We start from the raw sequence: 18,552 nt of genomic DNA, 5'->3' as shown, positions 1-18,552 counted from the left end.
CCTATGACTGTCTTCTATTACCTAAGAGTACCACCAACCTCGTCCATCCTTCCACTCTCCCTACTTCCGCTGAAAGAGCCAAATACCGTTTCTCATAGGATCTGACGGATCCTACAATCAGCCAGCCAGTTGCATGAGACTCAGCTGTAATCTCACATGGGCCCTGAGAGATTTGAGCCAACGACATTCACAAACGCTTCCCTACTCCTCTCCCAACCCTCCCCCCAAAATCCTATGTCCTTCATCTGATTTGTAAAAAACAGTAACGGCACCAAGGACTCTCAGCTTTCCCCTTATCATTCTATGCTTTATGACGGACAATAATATACGATCCTTTGTAATGTACGATGAGATTACTAAGCAATAACTCTCTTTAGCAGATGGAGAAGATGGTCACCGGTTATCCACTGAGTCAAAAACTGACTGGGTAATCTTTACAGAGCATTCCAATGAAGTATGACGACTCCCTCAGCCACATCCCTGGGCCATCTTCTCTCTGCTTTAGTAAGTCCTTCAGGCTTCCAGGGATTCAGTTCCATCATACTGACAACGTCACACCAATGCCTTTGGATTCCTTGGCAGGGGGCCGGGCGGGAGGGAAATTCAGCCAAATGCGTGGTCCACTGGAGTTATGACTTTAAAACCTTATATTCAACCATGGTACAAGCAGAAATCAGACGAATGTACCCATCCAAACAGGATTGTGAGATGAGACTGGGTAGACTCAACTCAGAAACTCCTGGTCCTTCAACAAAGGTTCCAAAATCCGTGCTCTAACTCCAGATTTATTTACTTTCTGGACAAACTTAATTGCACATTATGCAGCCACCCATATCAAGACTGGGTGTGTGTATGTGTAAGGTCACCTCCCCACTGCCCATACACCATATTTAGAGACCTAAAATTCCTAGAGAGTGTGTGATGACCTTTGGGGACAAAGGATTAGAAAATGGATCTTTTCCCAAAGAATTTATGTAAGTACAAGGTGTGTGCCAGAATCCTTTTCTAAACAACAGAAAAGAAAGAGAATTTGTTCAGAGTTACTTCTCATCTCTTCCTTTGAAGTTGCCATACTGGCTGGCACCGGTCATACGCAGAGCAGCAAGCTGAACTTCGAGTCTCAGCACCATTTGACGTGGGGTTTTTCTGCATCACAAAAGGTGCTGCCACACACAGGTTTGGATAGAGATTCCACCTTAAGCTGTCTGACTGACATTCACCCTCCAACCAAAATCTAATCCATCCATAAACTTGGCAAATGGAATATGCAGAACCCACTGCGATGTAATCACAGAGTCAGGGCCTTCCTGAATATGCGTTTGCAGGGTGGGGTTTCTTTTGGGGTGTGTATAAAGAAGAAGGTTAATCAATCATACCAAAAAGAACTTCAGGTGGGATAATCTAGTCTGCATTCTATGAACATGGGGAGCAGGAGGACCCAGAAGAAGTTGTTCATCATACTATCCGAACACTAAGAGCCCGCCTTCCCATCTGCACTTCCTGGTTTGTTGGAGATCGGTATTTCATTTTGACAAATCAGCAGGGGAAAAAAAAACAGTAGTAATTCTGCTTGGTGCTTTATCAACATTAGACCAGACATCTATACAAATGAAAATGCCCTCCCGATATCTAAAACCAAGCCTTGGTTCTTAGATTTGTTTTGTTTTGTTTCTTGAGTGCTGTTTTTGTTTTTTGTTGTTTTTTTTTTAGGTTTTATTTTTTATTATAGTTTAAATGTCATATTAACAGGGTTCATCCTTTTGGTCTGCTGACTTAACCAGAAGGCATCAGCTGGAGATTGTCCTCTTTGCCTCTAATTGCTTAATTAGCATTCAAATCCAAGGTCTTAAAGAACGGTTGGAATTATTTTAAGTTATGAGTTAGTTAATTGCTGTCCTGACACCTCTGATGCTGTCATGCAGCTGCTTAAAAAAAAAAAAACTCATTGAGATGAATGGAGCTTGAAGTAAAAATTTAAGATCACAGTTTTAAAAAGCGTTATATTATTGAAACCTATTTTTAAAGAAATCATAGATTTTTAAGTTGTGTAAATATTAACTCACAAGTAGTATTCGTCTTCTACAAAAATTATGTTTAATCAAGAAATTTATAATTCTTTTAGCCAACCCAATGGATAGCTAGTTCTTTGGAAAATTAAGTTGATTTTTAACATATCTCTAAAAACATAAAAATAAACATATTCATGGGGCAATATGATGTTTTATACATGTTCATATTGTGTGATATTTAGATGGAGAGAAACTCATCTATATGCTAAGTATATTTAATTTCTTCATTATAAAAGCATTTAAAATAATCTATAAAACCTTATTTTGTTTTGCGGGAATATATATAAAGTGGTTAAGTGCTAGTATGTGTCACTCTGCTTATGAACAGCATAAAGCTTCACAGTTATTTAAATTAAGCTTAATTTTTCAAAGAACTAGTTATCCATTGGGTTGGCTAAATGAATTAGAAATTTCATGATTAAACATCATTTTTGTTTGAGGAGGACCCCAGGACCCAGATCTGCCTGTCATAAAGTTCTTCTTGTAGGTTTCCAGGATCCTGTGGGTCCTACTATTTCCCCATTCCTCCATGCTACTCTCGCCTAAAGTCCCAATAGGATGTCCTCTCCTCTGACCCACTTTCTTGCTAAGTAAAGTTTTTCATGGGACCTATCCCTTGGACTAGTGTTTTGATATAAGTGAGTATATACCGTTTGTCTCTTTTTGCTTCTAGCCAAGGAGAATATAGGCAGTAAACTTCGAACCCCTACCAAGACCTAGCTGACGAACATGATATTCTCAACCGTTGAGTGGAGAGTGAGATCTGACTCTCACACGAACTCTGGTGCGCCTTTTCTGACCATGTCCCCTGGATGAGGAGGCCTGGCAGCACTCAGAGGAAGGATAGCAAGTTACCAAGAAGAGACTTGATATTCTAAGAGCATATATAGGGGGAGGAGGTCTCCCTCAATCACAGACATAGGGGAGGGGAGAAGGGGGGAAGTGGGAGGGAGGGAAAAATGGGAGGAAACAGGGTAAGGGCTAACAATTGAGATGTAATATGAATAAATTAATAAAAATGTGTAATAAAAAACAAAAAAGCATCATTTTTGTAGAAGACTAAAATTACTTGTGAATTAATGTTTACATAATTTAAAAAACTGTGATTTCCTTTAAAATAGATTTAAATAATATAACAATGGCCATTATGATAGAAGTGGGGCACAAGAGAGTCTAAAGCATTTGGCATCTGAGAAAAACAGTGTCTCCTGAAAATAAATGTCATTGATACTGGCTCTATAAGACTAATATAATCTATATTATAAAATTTTACCCTTAGCAAAATTAGAAATTAGGCTATAAAATGATTTGTAGAAACTCAAATCAGGAAAAAATTTAATAGGAACATAAAGAATCAATAAATGAAAAAGAAGATGTATGCAAGATATATATAGATAAAAATGCAAATACAATGTTCACAATGGTCTGGGGATTATTAAATAAGAATATGTGAACAATGTTTACCAATACTCAAGGAATAAAACAGAAACATGGGCAGTGTTCCTCACGAGTGCTGATTTAACAATTAAATTGTATATTTAGTGTTCTAAACTCACAGAAACATCACTACATTCATAACTGGTCATAGAATACATTGATATTAACACATTTTATAAATAACCTCGGGGATAGCAACACAGGTACGTGGTATAGTACTTGCCTAGGATGCACAAAGCTTGAGGCTTGATTGCTAACATATAATAAAAACTGTAATTAATAATAATAATAATAAATTAAACAGTTTGTTCAAAGCTTCAAAATATTGCAAATAGTTTATCTGGCTAACCATTTGCTTTGTAATTTATCTCAAAGAACTATTTTTAGAGAAATAGATATACCCGATTACACAGAGCTTAAAATCATCTGTAAGAGACATCACGATCAAAATCATCTACCCACTGGTTTTTTTTTTTCAGTTAACAAGAGTAGTAATGGCATCAATTAATAATATTTATAAGATAGGTTATACTAAAACTTGAAATGACACTTTAGTCACTATAAAAATAGACATGAGGAAAACCACAGAGATATGAAGTTGCCGCTGCATTGGGTTAAATGAATTATAACTGATTTTAAGGTGGAGCTGGTGGCTGAGATATTTGTCGCTTGAGTTTCCATGTAAAATTAATTGCTTCCCTGAGCCTGAGGACCTTTTGCAATATGAAGTGATATTCACCTCACGAATTTGTCGCCTGTGTTAGCTGATCAAATATGTTAGTTGATCAACTACCCTCATGAACAATATTTAATCAAGTCTCAGAAAACAAAAACAGTTATGTTGTTATTGGCATTCATGGCATCAAGTGAACAGTAAATAGACTGAATAAACACTTGTTAGTCTAAGTTCTGAAACAGGAGTAGGGAGAGTAGACCTAGGGAGAGATGGCTTAAGCAGTGTGATCATCACAGAAAAGGCCTCTAAGGGGACATTTTAAACATGGAGCAGGCGAGGCGAACTTGGTAGACTTGAGGACAGCAGTGAAGGCTGGAGTCCCGATGTGGGAGTTTGTTGGTATTCACTTATGTGCTGTAATATTTGTTTTGCCAGTAACACCTGACTGGGAGACACTGGCTGCCTGTTGATTTAAAACATCATTTCCCTTGGTTCATTCAAATAATAAAATGTTAAATGTATAAAATGTAATGGACCAAGAATTTTTTGGCCACGAGTAATTGTTTACATTTCCTGCACTGGTGAGCCTGCTGAGTGTGACTGGGGCTGGCTGGTCTTGCTGGCCTTGCTAGGCTCATGGGATTAACAAAAGATGGTTGGCAGGCAGCTATGCTCACATGCCTCATAGATCCCTGGTGAACAGTTGGCATGGTTGGCTCATGGTCTTGGAAGAAATGCAAAGAAAGACTCAATGTTCCCTTTCCAGCCCCTAGGCTTAGAGACCAGATTCCAAGACGTGAGTCCCCCTCAGATGGTGTCTCAGGTACCTCTCTTGGTGCACCTTGGTCTTTTTCTGTAATCTGCCCTTGCTCTGTCAACATTCCAGGAGCCAAAGCAAACCATGTGACCACATCTAAGATGGGGTTTACTAGTAGGAGAGGTCCAAGTTGTAGAGCAAAGGAAATAGAGAGAGAGAGAGAGAGAGAGAGAGAGAGAGAGAGAGAGAGAGAGAGAGAGAAAGTAACTACTGATAGTCACTACATAGGAGGTTTGAAGCACATTGACTTGTGTTTGCAGTTTAAGCAATAAGTATCATTTTATGTTAATAATGTGTACTTATTTTCCTAGATTGAATAATAAAAGTACAAAAATGTTGACTTTAGGAGCATTATGCAATAAAACAAAGTTGAGATTACGTGAAAACAGAGAGTAAACATATTTTCAATTATATAGTTAACAAGGCTATATTTGTGTTACCTTCTAGGATAAGCTCTTTACAGAATGATAAGAAATGAAGTTAGAAAATATCACTCATTGACAATGACCCAGATGTTAACATGAGAAGAGAAAGAAAGAGATTTGAGGGAAGTGGGAACATTAGAAAAACAACTTTAAATCTTTGGGATGTGAAAAGAGAAGAGGTCAAGAGAGGGCAAATAGGATACAATTGAATACATTATATAAGTGTGTGAAAAAGTGTTAAAAGCCTATAATTACACACAACAAATACAGATTAACACACACACACACACACACACACACACACACACACACACACACACACACACAAAACTGCACCTAATAAGGCACAAAGGAGAAAGTGTTTTTACACAAAGAAAGCAGCACCTTCAGATGCCCAGTGGTAGAAGCATATGGCTTATGATGGAGTAGTAGGTTCTATGGGAGTAATGACCAGTTGGCCAGTAGTGGAAACTGGGTGTAGGCTACAGGAGGACTATCTGTGCCATCTTGGAGTTTCTGGGAATTCTGAAGGGATGCTAAAAATTTATCTGAAAGAGATCTCCTTATGGTCCAGAAGGGCTAAGCAGTGAGAATCCCTTCTGAACTCTCCTGTACTCTGGGACTTACAGAGCCTCCTCACTGTTCCTTCATCCATGTAAGATATGACATGTCTTTAATAAGTCATCTGTTGGATGAATGAAGGACTTGTAAGCTTTTGGGGCTGTGTTGTGCTTTGAATGAGAAATGTCCTCCATGGTCTCAGGCATTTCAACAGTTGGTCCTCAGCTGGAGGTGATCTTTGGGGGGGAAGTTATGGAAACTTTAGGCTTTCATAGTTGTTTTCAGAGTTGCTACTCCACTTCCCAAATGCCTAGTATCATCCAGGACTGTGAGCATTGACTATGCACAGACAAATTCACCATCAGAGAGAAATATTTAGAAACTATGAGACTGGCAATCTCTGAAAACTCAATGAAAGCCTTCCCTGAAATCCACAGCCGTAGGAAGAGCAACCATCTGCTTCTTTTGGCCAGGAGAGCCTGTATTTGAATCACGCCGCTGATTCCCCTTAGAAACCAGTCAAAACAATCCTGGCAATTGCTCTTTTAAGTAGATTTTCCCCTGAAATGACTCTGCTATATTTATTCTGTGCATCATTTAAAGCTCCCAAACTGCTCCCCACAAGGTGTTCAGTTAAACAGAGAATCCTGACACACATTATTCTATTGAATGGGCAAAGCTTGGAGCCACTGTTGGCTTTTCTGGTTTTTTGTTTTTTGTTGTTTTGTTTTGTTTTTTGTTTTGTCCCTCACATCCATTAGATGAGTAAATGACCAGGCCCATATGGTGAACTGTATCCCAACCCTTCTTACACCTCTACTGCTGCCTTTGGCTGAGACACTGTCTCCTCACTGGAAGAAGACATCTCATAAGCTTCCAGCTCCAGTCTGCTTTAAAATGTTGTTCTTTCTATTGTAGCCACAGGAATCTTTATGAAATTCTCTAGTATATTCTGATATGATCAGAGCCAATATCAAAATATCTCTGTGATACTATAACCTGACGACAGCAGATATAAACAAAACACACACATACACATGCGCGCGCGCACACACACACACACACACACACACACACACACACACGACACATATACTGCCCCCTAAACCCCAACACACAAATTGGAGTTTTGTTCAACTAGAACAAAGTTCCATTATTTTCAGGAGAACATGTAGACCTGTCATCATAGTGTTAACCCAAATAAGCCAGACCCAGAAGGACAAATACCCGTGCTTTCTCTCATCTAGAGAATCCAGATTTCTTTTTAAAAGACATGCACATAGATGGGGTAATGTTTGAGAGGAAGAAAGAAACCACGAAGAGGGGAAAATGAGACAAGCTGGGTGCCTTGGATGAATATGACTGTGACACATGTATGCCTGCAGGTATAAGAATGGTATTTTAAAACCTAATATATGCTAATAAGCAAAGCCATTCCTCTATGGCTCAAGAAATTAGATGATGGTGAAAGACATCACAGACACAAGACCAGGTAACAATTTCTCTATTGGTTAAAGAGATGACAATTTCTGCACCAACCAAGGACAATGCATGCAAAGAACCAAGACTGCCTGTTCAGAGGTAGCTGATGGACAGCTGGTTCTCCATGTGGAGGAGGAGCGCTTCTGCGGAACCTCTGACATGCATGATTTGGTCACTGCCCCCTGGCAAGACAGCCTTGCAGGCACACAGAAGAAGGAAGGTGGTTCACACTGTCATGATGAGACCTAATAGGCTGTGGCCAGAGAGTGGGGTAGGACGTCCCTCATTAGAAGTCTAGGGGAAGGGAATAGGGCAGGAAAGGGAGGGAGAGTGGGATAATAACTGGGATGTAATGTGAATAAATTATAATAAATAAAATATACATAAAACATAAATAAATAAATAAATAAATAAAATAAAGCCCATGTCCATTGAATGGGGGAGAACAAACCAATGTGTATAATTCTGCAATGGCTGTGCAGATGCTTTTTTTCCCAGGATAAGAAGATGTTACCCCAGAAGCGTGGGATCCAGTAGTGGGCAGAGTCTTGCCATGGGAGATTCAGGGTGGCAGCATCAAGGATAAATTATGCTGTAGCATGCATCTACAACATGATACCATAAGAAAGGCATGTTAATGCTTCTTTACAAGAACCAGTAAGTCCAATCTAAACAGAATCCAAATCCAAGGGCAGTCTATAAAATATCTCACTAATGCTTCTCAAAACACTTAAAACTCGCCCAAGCCAGATAAAGTCTAAAGAAATGTCACAGCCAAGAGGAACTGACACAGACAGGAAGGCTAAAGAAGAAGCCTCTTCTTGGATCAGATCCTAGACAGAAGAGGTGGTCATCATTCAAATGTTCAAGAAATGATAAAAAAAAAAAAGCCTGAACTTTAGTAGAGGAATTTTGAAAAATTAGACACACTGACAGCTGGGGGAATAGGGTGTGGCTCAATGGCTCACAGGCAATACGCCCATAACAGATCACTGACATTCTTGGTACTGTGTCTTACACACTTTCTCTTGCAGATCACTGTACTAGAGTGATTTTTTAAAAATTGTGTTCATATTTGTATGGGGGAAGGGGTATGTGCGCATGAATGCAAATGCCTTTAGGGGCCAGAGATATCCCGGAGGTGGAGCTAGAGGTGGTTGTGAGCTGGGGTGTCAAATGAATTTGGGGACCTCTGCAAGAACAGGATGTGCTCTTAACTGCTGATCCATCTCTTTATGTGCCTCCGAATCCTCTGCTTGCTCGGCCATTCGCTGGAGTGCAGCCTTGATATTCTCCAGCCCAGCCAACTTTCTTCCTTTTGCTGGTGTGTTTCTACTGTAAGGGACTGTCCTTCCCAGCACCACATCTGCACACCACTGTCATTCACTCGGGTCTCAGTTTAAATGTCACCTCTGTAGACAAGCTTACATGGCCACCTTACATAAAATTACACCGCTCGTCATTCTTCAGCCTGTTCTGGATTTTCGCCATCCTGAGTTTGGCATGTTTACGGACTCACCTGTTTGCTCCTTGTCATTCCCTCTCGAGGGAACATGGAGGTCACTAAGGCAAAGGACCCTCGAGCTCTCGTTCTTCTGTCTCCCAGCTCTAAGCAAATGTCTGATTCACAGTGGATCCTCAACGCAGTATCTGTTAATGTTTCTAATGTCCTCCCCCGGGGTTGCACCACCACCCTTCCACAGTTCAAATAATTTTACATATGATGCTGTTGGCCTCCGAAACTCTCTTCTGACTTCTACCTGATGGCACCTGATCCTTGTTCTACAAACAAAGTAATTAAGGTCACTAAGTGTTTTATTACCTTCTTAGGACACATGATGATGATGATGATGATGATGATGATGATGATGAGCTTGTGACAGAGAGTAATCTTCTATTCTCCAAGCCCCCACACTTTAAAACATACTGAGGTGAGTTTTGTCTCTCTTTCCCTTTGGATTAGCTACACACACACACACACACACACACACACACACACACACTCACGCACGCACAGGAGTGAGGGAGGAGGGAGGGAGGGAAGGAGGGAGGGAGGGAGTGGAAGAGGGAGAGGGAGAAAGAGAAAGGCAGGCAGACAGACAGACAGACTAAACACTTAATACGTTGGACTTTCCATATATTTTCTTCCTCCTTAGTATAGATTATGTGAGAATATTCTACTCCCTGCCTTAGAATGAGAAAGAAGGAAGGGTGAAATCAGGCCTGTGGTTAGAGCATCTGGCCATCACCATTGTAAAGATGGATCCCTTCAGCCTCTCTGAAAATGTCTAAACTTCCTTCTGTCTACTTTTGGGTTAAACTTCAGAAGGACTTGGGCCTTTGGCTATGATCCATCCTTATGAAGACTCTCGAAAGCCACAGTCAGATTGTCTACAACTTTGCTCATTTATCAAGTATTCTCAAAGTCCACAGGGCATCGGATGCTGGGCTGGGTGCGGTAAACATGATGGTGATGGCCAGGGCACAGCTGGGTCCTAAGAAATGGATAAACTACTGAAAGAAAATGCTAAGAATTAAAATTAGCAGCAATGCAGAAATAGAACAGGTGACCAGAGGAAGCTCTTGTAAGAAAAAAATAATCAACTAATGATTAGCAGACCCAGGAGGGAAGACCTGGGCTGTGTAGGAGATGCATCTTTGATGATAAACTCAGAAGAAAGGTCTGGCCTATGGGGGAAAGGTAAGGAGCAAGTGTGAAACATTTCCAGCTAGTATGGAAATTCAGTTTGCAAGCTACTGGTTTGTATTTATGAATATGAGTTTTTCACACACACACACACACACACACACACACACACACACACACACACACATTCTGGAAGTTGAGGAATTCTTATGATTTGTTGTTGCTGTTGTTGTTGTTTCTGTCACTTTGTGAAGGTCCCAGTAAACTCAATTGCTGTGGGAAAGAAAATGATGACCAAAGACATGTTTGCCAAGCACATACATTGTATTTCAGCTTATGCAGAAGAGGCTCTATTCTTCCTATTATAACTGGGGTCACTGTCCTGCAAATGTTTTCAAGGAGTGCTGCTCATGAGATCACTCAGCTGTGTCCTCACACATTCCCTCTGTTTTGAAATTCACAGTTTGTGGTCTGTTTTTCCTCAGGGGCCACTGCTGCAGTCCCAAGTGTGCCTCATCACCCATTTTCTCTCAATTCACCACTAGAGTGCACCAAAATATTTATTACAAGCTCAGCGAGCCAGGGGCTGTGCTTCCACTGCATGTTTTCCTCTTTTCTTTGTATTTTACAATTCTGTCTGTCATTCAGAGACTGGGCACAGTACAAGACATCTCCATTGTAGAAAAGTTAACAAGCCCAGTGGTTGGACTCAGGTAAAGATTGTGACTTGATTCAGAGGTCAGGTTTGTTTTGAATAAAAGGTTTTGCTGTGCAGATTAATTTCATGTTATGAGTTTGTGCTGGGAGTGGAGGAAGGAGTCCGTTTGGCAGTCCTAACAGAGCTGAGTGGAACACACTCAGTCCTGGCATAACTTGGCAGAAGAGACCTCTAAGATGTCAGTGAGCCAGAGCTGCTCTGCATATTCTCAGAACACTCTAGGAAACCTAAAATTATTGTCACTGCATTAGTGTTATTCATCCCATTAACATCCTCTATACTTCTAATGCATGCTGAGTACTGAGTGGTCCCACTCAAGGGTGGACTCGTATGTGGACTGGCATGGGTAAGCAGGCATCTGCCTCCAAAAATATTTTTCTTATAGCAAATCTTCCTCTAATATTCACCTAGACATGAATGGTCATTATTAATGACTCATTATTTTGATATTAATTGGTATTAACTTTAAATAAATACACTACTCAAGAAACACAGTCCATAGAGTTTGAGGCTTTGGTTAGTAGTGACTCAAAACCATATGCTCTGTATGTTTTATACTTCTCTGCTCTCTGTGTGGACAAAGCTGAATTTAAAATTTTAAGCTCATGCAGTCCCTCTGAGTTGCATACTTTGACATGTGACTGTTTTGGACTGGCTAGTTTATTGGTTGGCTTTTTGGAGGCAAAACACATATAAAGGTTACCTTCACATCTTCAAATGACTATCTCAAACCATCTCAATCATTATATCTTGAAAATTTCTTTCTTCATTTCCTTTTCCTGTCTTTCTCTGTGTGTCTGTCTGTTTGTCCATTCCTGGTAGAGTACTTGCCTAGCATGCATGTTACTTGGAAAATAAAAAAGGAAGGAAGGGAGAGAGAAGGAATTAAAAATAAGACATCAAAATTCAAGGGGAGATTTGACAAGTAACTGCTAAACACTCAAATTAAAGAGGATGCATCTAAAAATCAAGAATCTAGAAAATCTATAATATAGTTAAATGATAAAGATGTGCTAGGCAGAGGTAAACCAGAAACCATGAGACTTTCATAGAAACACACGATGCAGCCCACTAAATTAACAGTCCATAGTCTTTATAGAATAAAATATTACTTAACATCTGATGAGATGTCACCTGACAAAATTCAAAGACTGCCAGCAAGTGAGAGAAGTAGACAAGGCAGGATTCTAAATCTGATAACAGATGTTGTCAATAATTCATCAAACATTATAGTAGTGCAGTGTTAGAAACTTCCTATTAAAATTTACCTACAAAATTACTTTGAGTACCATAATTTTCTAGCCACTGTGGTAATGGTATTAAAATATTAAAGGAAAAAATATTAAAATTGGAAAAGAAAACAATTGTCATTTCTTATAATAAATATTCAAATAGAACAGATCGATAACTAAAGTCCTCAGGTTTAGAAATCAGGAGGCTGCCTGTTTATGAGACTAAAAAGTGAAGGCTAGTTTCCTGTCTGTCCTCTCTAAGTCTTCCCTCCCTCCCTCCCTCCCTCACTCCCTCCCTCCCTCCCGTCTCTCTTTTTTCATTTTCTATTCCTTCCTTTACTTCTCTCTCTCTCTCTCTCTCTCTCTCTCTCTCTCTCTCTCTCTCTCTCTCTCATCCTTGCTTTCTCTCTTTTCTCATGATCCACTACCTTGGGCATCTTCATCACAGGATTACTCTCATTAAGTCTGGTTCAATTGCATTTCTATACAGGGGAAAGAATATATGCAGTTACTTAGAACTACTCTAATGCAATTTGACCTATTAAAAAGTCATCCTTTCCCTTTCTTACACGAGTGACTGAAAACAGAAGGCCATTAGAGCCTCAAGCTATTCTCATCTAAGTCAAAAGGAAAGGGCTTGATTAGGGGATCATCAATTTTTGTTAGGCAAAGAACTACTATAAAGGATAATTATATTTCCTAAAGATAGATCTATCTCCAGGATGAAAATGAGAATATAATATCATTATATTTAATTTCCCTGCCTCTCCTTTCTCTACAAATAACTAAGATTTGAAGCATTAATACCATAAATATAAAACTTGCCAAGACTCCTAGAGTAAGGGGATACAATGTAGGAACAATGTTTAGAAACCTGCAGTTGGGTTTTTGTGTTTAAATTTACCAAGACACGTGGCTGGAGAGATAGCTCAGTGGTCCTGAGTTCAATTCCTAGCAACTATATGGTGGCTCACAACTATCAATAAAGAGATCTGGTGCCCTCTTCTGGCTTACTGGCTCATAAATAATAAATAAAGAAGTCTTTTAAAAAGTTACCAAAACGCAGGCAAATATTTCACCGAGATTGCCAATCTGAAATTATTTTGGAAATATTTTTCTAGCCAATTTAAAGGCATAACCATCTATGTCCAGTCTGGACATTTAATGTGTCACAAGATTCAATGAAGTATTTAACAAGGTGATAAATATGGGTCTATTTGCATTCATCTACATGCAGACATACAGTTAGACCAGCACCATTTGTTCAAGATTCTTTCCTTTTTCTACTATATAGTTTTGGGGTCTGTGTCAAAAATCAAGTGTTCATAGGTGTGTGAGTTTATATCAACCCTTGTCACTATTAATGATATTCCGCTATGCTTGCAGACTGGAGCCTAGAATAACTATCTTTTGTGAGGCTTCCTGCAACAGCTGATGGAAATAATTGCTGAGACCAACAGCAAAACAATAGGTTGAGCTTAGGGAGTTCTGTGGAAGAGTGAGAGGAAGGATTGAGGGAGCTGGAGGGGTTAATGACACCATAAGAAGACCAACCAGCCTGGGCCCATGGGATCTCACAGAGACTGAACCACCAACCAAAGAACATGCATGGACTGGACCTAGACCCCCTACACATATGATGGGCAGAGTGCTCAACATGTGGGTCCCCTAACAATGGAAGTAGGGGCTGTGTTTGACTCTGTTCCCTGACTGTGGGTACCTTTCTTCTAGCTGAGCTGCCTTGTCAGCCCCTGTAGGAGAGGACTGCTTAGCCCGGCTATGACTTGAGGTGCCAGGGTGGGTTGATACCCCTTGGGAGCCTCCTCTTCTCTGAGAAGAAGGAGAGGGGGAACTGGGAATGGGGGATGGGGCATGATGATGGCACCAGGAATAGAGGGGGAGAGGGTTGTGGTTAGGTTGTAAAGAGATCAAATAAATAAATAAATAAATAAATAAATGGAAAAAAGAAAACATGACGAGCTGGTTTGACAACTAGTGCATGCTCTGTGTATAGTAACATTCAAAATTCGTTATACCAACCATAGCATTCAGTATCTCGCTGGGGAGTTTTACTTTCTAGAAACAAATGTCTACTATTAAAATGCTAAGGATAAATTTAAAGGACTCTAGTATTTAAAAAGGCATATTTAACAAAGTTCACTTCGTGTGACAAATGCTTGCGTATAACGATGTATCATCATATATTTATTTCCTGACTCAGTTTACATGATTTGTATTAAACAATTATGTATGTGTGTAATCGTAGACTGTGGAAAGCAATATGTCACTTTCATTCACCTGGTAGGCGTTCTAGTTAGATCTGTACTACACTAAGCAGGTCAATGTGTACAAAGCCTATTCTCCCAGCCCAGGTGTTATCAGGAGGAGTACAAGATGGAAGACTTAGTAAGAGCTATTGGAACAATGAGGTACAGTTTTTAAAGAGGTGGAGGTGACCCAATCCCTCCCATCCTTTCTCTCTTTGGATGCTTTTGCTTCTCTCATTTGCTCCCCATCATGACCCATGGCCTCACCATAGGCCAAATAGTCATGGGTAGGGACTCCTGAAATTGTTAGCTTAAAAACAACCCAGTGTCTTTATAATTATATTTTCTTGGCTAACCTGATCAATATTAGTATTTTTTTTTTTTGTAAGCTCCTGTTAGGTGCTATGCACCCATGTTGGTAACAAGTTTCAATCCCTATTTTCTAATTCTCGATTTCTCTCATTGGCATGTGTAAAAAGGACAAGACTATTGAGGCTAAGACCATAGTGGACATAATCATAACACAAAGGTCCCTTTCCAGTAACTTACGTGGTCAAGCATGGTTTCCTAGAAGAAAGGCTGGGGATCTCCTGAGATCCTTAAGCAGAAGCCAGGCAGCTACTGTGAGAAAAGACTCAGCAGGCACTGATGGAGGCGGAGGAAGGGTGATGTTGCTAAACACAGAGACAAAGGCAGAATGGAAAGCAGAGAGTCTGCATTTGGTAATCCACCCAGAGAGCATAGCATTATGTGGATCAACAAAAGATGAGAAGTTGGATGGATTATTCCCAAGAGCCTTTAGAGAGCTCATGGCCTGGATAGCACCCTCATTCACATGTCCAGACTCCAGACTATAAGGAAATGCATCTTTGTCATTTTTTAAGCCATATAGCTTAAGATAACTTTTTAAATAATTAATTTATTGATTCACTTTACAACCTGATTGTAGCACCCGCCCTCCTCTCCTCCCCGTCCTACCCTCCTTCTCTCTTCCCTCCTGTGCCCCTCCCCTAATTCTCAAAAAAGGGGAGCCCCCTCCCCCCCAGCCCACCCTAGCACATCAAGTCGCACCAGGACTGAGCATGTCCTCTTCCCTTGTAGCCTGGTGAAGCAGCCCTGCCAAGGGGAAGCAATTTTTTAAAAAGCAGGCAATAGAGTCCATGTCAGAGACAGCCCCTGCTGCTCTTACTGGGGGTTCCACATGAAGCTACATCTGTGTTGGGGGCCTATGTCCAGTCCATGCATGGTTCTTGGTTGGCACGTCAGTCTCTGCAAGCCCCTCTAGGTCCTGGTTAGTTGGTTCTGTTGGTCTTCTTGTGGGGCTCCTGTCACTTCTAGGCCATTCTATTGCCCCCCACTTTAAAAAACAAGAATCCCTACTTTTTGCCCAATGTTTGACTGTGAGCTTAGCATCTGTTTTAAACCATTGCTGGGTGGAGCCTCTCAGAGGACAGCTGTGATAGGGGCCTATCTGCAAGCAAAGCAGAGTATTGTTAATAGTATCAGGGCTTGGCTGTCTCCCATGGGGTGGGTCTCAGGTTGGGCCAGGCATTGGTTGGACATTCCCTCAATCTGTACTCTTTCTTTATCCCTGTACATCTTCTAGGCAAGGTAAATTTTGGTACAAGTTTTTGTGAGTGGGTTGGTGTCCCCCCCGCAAATTAGGAGTACTGTCTAATGAAAGGGTGTCCTCGTCAGTCTCCATGATCCCTGTTACTAGAAGTCTCAGCTAGAGTCACCCCCATACCCTCCCAGAAGCCTAGCCTCTCTTAGGTCTCCTGCTTGTCACAAAAACGCCCCTGAAAGCGAGGGCAGGAAGGCAGAGGGCCTGCTTAAAACAAGTTTTAATGGCAATGTTAGGAAACCAGTGCAGGAACTATTACATTGTTGAGTATCAAGCTGGGCCTATCTATCTGTTTCCTTTCTGATGCCGTGATAAAATACTCTGACTCTACCACAGTTTCTTTATCCAATCTTCTAGTGAGGGACATTTGTGCTGTTTCCATTTTCTGGCTATTATGAATAAGGCTGCTATGAACATGATTGAGCATATGTCCCTGTTGTTTGGTGGAGCATTTTCTTGGTATATTCCAAGGAATAGAATAGCTGGGTCTTGAGGAAGCCCTATTCCTATTTTTCTGAGAAAGCTCCAGATAGATTTCCAAAGTGGTTGTACCAGTTTGCATTCCTACCAGCAATGAAAGTGTTTCTCTTTCTTCACATCCTTGCCAGCATGTGGTGTCACTTGAAGTTTTGATCTCAGCCATATGGAATACTACTCAGCTATTAAAAACAAGGAATTCCTGAAAAATGTAGACAAATGGATTGAACTAAAAATGATCATAATGAGTGAGTTAACCCAGAAACAGAAAGAGTCAAATGGTATATACTCACTTATATCTGGACAATAGCCCAAGGGGCAGGTCCCATGAAAGTCTTCAGTTTCCAGGAAAATGGGACAGAGGAGAGGACATCCTATTGGGACTTTAGGTGAGAGATGCATAGGAGAGTGGGAAATAGAAGAATCTAGAGGGTCCTAGAAACCTACAAGAATAACATTATGATGGGCAGATCTGGGCCCCTGGGTCCTGCTCAAACTATGACACCAGCCAAGGACAATACATTCAGTAAACTTCAAACTCCTACACAGATCTAGCCAATGGACAGGGCATTCCCCACCGTTGAGTGGAGAGTGGGGTCTGACTTTCACATGAACTCTGGTGCCCCATATTTGACCACGTCTCTTGGATGGGGAGGCCTGATGGCGCTCAGAGGAAGGATAGTAGGATACCAAGAAGAGACTTGATACCCTATGAGCATATACAAGGGGAGGAGGTCCCCCTCAGTCACAGTCATAGGGGAGGGGAGAAAGGGGAAAATGGGAGGGAGGGAGGAATGGGAGGATACAAGGGATGGGATAACCATTGAGATGTAATATGAATAAATTATTAAAATAGTTTTTTTTTAAAAATGCTCTGACCAAAAGCAATTTAGGGCATGAAAGGGATTATTTAGGCTTCCCTTTCCAGGTCACAGTCCATCACTGAGGGAAATCAAGTCAGGGACTTAAAGGCAGGCCAGAGAGTTGCTCTGTTCTGCATTATCTCTCACCAGAGATCTTGCTCACAGACAAGAAACCATGGGGATTATACTCCTCTATGGCCCATTCTCTGAGTAGCTTTTAACTGGTTTTCTTATACTGCTCAGGAACACCTGCCTAGGAATGGTGCCACTCACAAAGGGATGAGCCCTCCTTCACCAAGTAACAATTAAGACAACTCTCACCCCCATAAACATGCCAACAGTCTAGTCTAATCTAGGCGTTGCTTCAATGGAGGCTTTTCTCTCAGATGATCAGAGCTGTGTCAGGTTGACAATCAAATCTAAATAGGACACTCCTTCTTGTCAAATTTGTATGCTGAAACTCTAACCCCTAATACCTCAGAATGAGATTGTTTGTCAATATACCTTTCTTTTTTTAAGGAATGATTAAATTATACTGTCGGTTGTTAAGAGACCCTACTTAACAGACTGGTGTGTGTACAGAAAGGAAGAAAAGAAGAACCAGGAGATTGTATGCAGGAAAGAAGCATCTTGTGTGAGGATACAACAAGGAGACAGTCACCTGCAAACTTTGGAGAGAGGTCTTAGGAAAAAGTAAACACCAGCATCCTGTGAGCAGTATATGTGAACATTCTATTGCAGAACCTGAAAGGCAGTAGGTTATAGATATAGAAATTTATGCCTGAGGAAATGACTAAGTTACACAAACAATCTGACAGATTCTATCTTGTCTGGGCTTCACATTTGTCATAAGAATAAACAGTTATTAAAGTGATAAAGTCAAGAGAAATCAGAGAAGTCATAATGGGTCCCGTGTCCTCCCATGCTGATGGAAAGTTACTAAGAGTATACATAAAGGATTCAATAAAAAACTCTCTTTCCACTGAGGAATCACCTAAGGGATTAAAGTTTTCTCATTAACATGACTTTAATGTCCTTCAAATATATGCCAGTGTATAATGGCTTGAACAGGGACCACTTTAAATATAGCTTAAAAGTTTACTTACAAACCACTGAGACTAATAGTGGTCCACAAAACAAGGGTAAGATCACAAACCTTTTATATTGAAATACTGATTTTCATATTTAAGCGATTGGTTTCAAATGATAATGATGGTACATTTACTCATAAATATTTACTTATGAGCTTGTTTCTAT

The 18,552-nt window shown here is 40.5% G+C and overlaps 1 long non-coding RNA gene across 1 annotated transcript; it reads left to right on the top strand.

Moving 5' to 3' along the window:
* Positions 1 to 383: 383 nt before the first annotated feature.
* Positions 384 to 18,044, top strand: LOC311590159. The gene is made up of 3 exons (XR_014776791.1): positions 384 to 504; positions 9,298 to 9,398; positions 17,815 to 18,044. It is a non-coding gene; the product is annotated as an uncharacterized lncRNA (long non-coding RNA).
* The last annotated feature ends 508 nt before the right edge of the window (positions 18,045 to 18,552 follow it).

Source organism: Acomys minous (assembly GCF_964271855.1).
Source record: "Acomys minous genome assembly, chromosome: 2".
NCBI classification, from domain to species: Eukaryota; Metazoa; Chordata; class Mammalia; order Rodentia; family Muridae; genus Acomys; species Acomys minous.
The sequence above is the reverse complement of the archived record's forward strand: the minus strand, read 5'-3'. Positions and strand labels throughout refer to the sequence as shown.